Here is a 3759-nt window from a genome sequence, read left to right as displayed (position 1 = left end):
CGCACGCACGCACGCACGCACGCACGCACGCACGCACGCACGCACGCGCACGCACGCACGCACGCACGCACGCACGCACGCACGCACGCACGCACAACACACAGCATTCTCAATTGTCGATCTGAGCATAGAACGCTGACATACTCGACGGAAAAGGATTTTCTTTGGAAGGATGAGGTTGCGCGGGAAAGGAAGTAGCGTATCGCTATTTAGCAAAAGCTCCATACGTACGAGTACAATAATAGTAATCGACGGCACGCGACTGAGAAGCGAGCGCGCATGTGCGTTCGGTACACGCGTGACTTGTGGATGAGTGCCTATTAAGAACGTGCGTACCACGCCTTAAGTAGGGCAAGTGGCCGCAGGTCATAATGTTGTTAAGTAAATAATGGTCACAAACTCGTAGGACCTTATTATACTCGAATACCACTCGAAACGAAAGTCGTACTCGTTAGTGACGGCCTTTAATTCTCTTCGTTCGTTCATTCGTTCGTTCATTTCGCTTGTTTGCTCGTTCGCTCGCTCTCCTTCCGTAAATTCTTTTTTCTTCAGGACGAATCTTTCTCACCCTCCATAATATAAGTGAAGTATATGCATTTATATTCTAACGTTTATACCCAAGTGTGCTCTCGTTTCTCTGACAAACTCACCTTATTGCTGACACCTTATTTTGCGTATCAACGAACTTATTTCTAATTTGACAAGGAAGAGATCTTTCAATGTGTATTCAATATCGAAATCCTTATAATTTTCTCATATTCATCTAGCGCACTATGTACGCACCATATTCATGTTTCACATTTAAAAATGTTCAAATCAGATAAATTAGGTCATATTTAATATTAAAGGAAAACATTTGTATCCGGGATATGTGTCTCTACTCATATCGGGATCAAATGCCTTTCTTTTTTTCCGCTCAATATCACTTTACTTCAATGCAGTTGTAATCAATTGTCGGTTTGTTACGAAAATTGTATGTAACATTTTTTTATCATTCATATCGTACTTTATTGTTACCTCTGGCAGTGACATCTGAAAGAGAGATTGCTTTTGATTGCGATCGCATCGCAAATATAGAATTGCGATTAATAAAATCTACATATATTTTGTTACACTCATGTTCATTCAATTCGCACTTGCGATAAAACGATCCATTGAATTGCTCAAATTGCGAATTTTAATACTTTCTGGTATAATTTGCCCCGTTTTTTTTTTTCTTTCTTTTGTTTCGATTGATTACTTGATAAGAAAAATCATATAATGTTTTAGATAAATTATTTACAAACAAATAATAAGCAAATAAACATAGTAAAAATCTACTTTATCATGTAAAAAAATGTTATATATTGCTAAATTTTATGTCTCACTGTTTTATTTTATGTTTTAAACCGTATAAATGATTACCTTTATTTTTGTGCAACATCTTTTGTCGCGGTATGTAATTTTTATTACAAGTTACATGCTTCTTCTAGCGTATATCACATAATTCCCGATTATATCACGTAAAGAAAAAGAAAGACACGAAGGAGACGAGATGGTCGTGATAGTAATCGCTTCTCAAACAAATTCAAAGTGTGTAAAAAAAAAAAGACAAACGATGTCGACGAGGAATATCATATTCTTTCTGTGAGAGAAAAATGCTTCCGTGCTTCCTGATGGAATACAGTTTCTGTCGCCGATGAAAAAAATGGAACGAAATGGAAAGAAAAAAACTTAACTTTCTTCAAGAAATAATTGATGACTATTTGAGCTTATTTATGTCTATTTGAGTCTATCGTATTTATTGTAGAATTTGATATAGAAAGGCGCAAAAATTTCTAAATCTAAATCTAAAGTTATTTATCAATAAATTTGTAAATCAACAATTTCTGATTGCACAAAATCACCGTTGTTATAAGATTTCAACATTGTATTGTCACGATCGAGCGTTGATCAGCTCGTCATTGCCTCCCGAATATTGATCTATCGAGAAGAAGATCGTTTCCTACCGACGTGGCGACGCCGGCGCGTTGTAGTTTGAAGTGATTTTTCGACAGATTAACATATTTGGAGTAAGACGTTTCATCACAACATTCGTTTCATTCACCAATGAATCGTATTGTTTTTTATTTTCCCTTTTTATTTTTATTTTAATATTAAATATGTAATAAAATATTGAGTACCATGAATTCAATTTTATGGAGTTGAGATTAGTAGCTAAATCAAAGTTTAGAAATGAAGAAATAATAAATTTAAGCTTAATTTAAGATTTTAATCACAATCTGTATAGACAAACAAACGAACAAGTTGGTACATGTTCTCGATCTATTAGTAGATCATCCTAACAATCTATTACTTTTGTTGATTCATTAGCCTGCTGGTCCAACTCAATTTTACAGTGATATTAATAATCGAGACGACAAGCCTATATCGTTAAAACCAATAAATCGTTAAAAGTATATGTGAAGAGTAGAGAAGATACTATTCCTAATTCCTACACAACGAAAAAACCCTTCGGGCACACCTGGTTTCAATTACGATTATACCGCACGTACCTGTGAGACGAGGGAGGTACGTAAAATGTCTCTCTGGACCGATCTTGGAAACAGAGTGCTTACACTAGTATAGAAGCGAGGAGAGTCTTCGGTCGAGAAGTTTAGCAGTAATTGAATTTCTCGGACCAGTGCCTTCGACTGCGGGGGATTCTGAGTTGGTCGCTAGTCGCGCGTACACACACACACACGCGCGCGCGCGCGCACCCACACACACACACACACACACACACACACACACACACATCGCGCGCACTGTACATTCTCTTTCTCTCTCGTTTCCTTTGGAGTAGGTCGGAGAGATCACGAGGTTGCTTACTACCAAGTAGGTGGGTGTACTCTCGGTAGCGGAGAGAATTTGACGAGCCCCCATTATATACGAATAGGGAGAAAAAGATATCCACTTCTTTATACTTAATGCTAAAGGAATGGATACTCGCGATCTTGCAAAAAAGGAATAAAAAGAAAAAGAAAAGAAAGAATAAACTCCTTTTTTTGAACGCGCAAAATAAATTTCAGCACAAGACTAACAAAATTTTGTTTCTTTCAATTTTTTCACCAAGTTTAACGTAGCGATAAAATGGCGTAAAAAGAATGTAGTAACGATATCATTTCTTATATAAACTTGTCGCGATTTTCTTCCAAACGAAACATGTTTAATAAAATTTATTCATCTTGGAAACTCGTTATTCGACAATTTATGACGATTTTTTTTAAATTGTAGAAAACCTTTGTTATTATAAATATTGTTTTAATTCAAATTAGCATTTAATTAGGGAAACATTAACGACGAATTTTTCGCGATTTTTTAACCGTATAAGTCGCCCTGTGATTTCTAATGTCCATTTATAATATAATTTATAATAATAATTTTTATAATAAGGTATTTTTCGTATTTTTCAGCTTTAAAATTTTTTAATTTGGGTAACCAAAACTTGTTAGATACGTACTAACTTTTATGTAATTAAGCGTACAATGATATGTATAATTGATCGCATATAGATTGGATATTGGATAGTTTTGAGTTATTCATGGATTGATTACGTTAACTGACATTTACGAGCGACGAAATACACGAGGGCGGGTTTCAAGGCATGGCAAAGGGCCGAAACGCCGCACGACGCAATCATTACGTCGAAAAGGACGATGTAGAGATTTGGTCTTTCCATTGAGATTCTCCATAGAGAAGCAAGGAGGAGTACGGAGGAACAGAGAGGAACAGGGAGGA

Source organism: Pogonomyrmex barbatus, unplaced genomic scaffold, assembly GCF_055798465.1.
Source record: "Pogonomyrmex barbatus isolate J1 unplaced genomic scaffold, ASM5579846v1 scaffold6, whole genome shotgun sequence".
Taxonomy (NCBI): Eukaryota; Metazoa; Arthropoda; class Insecta; order Hymenoptera; family Formicidae; genus Pogonomyrmex; species Pogonomyrmex barbatus.
Note: the sequence above shows the minus strand (reverse complement) of the source record.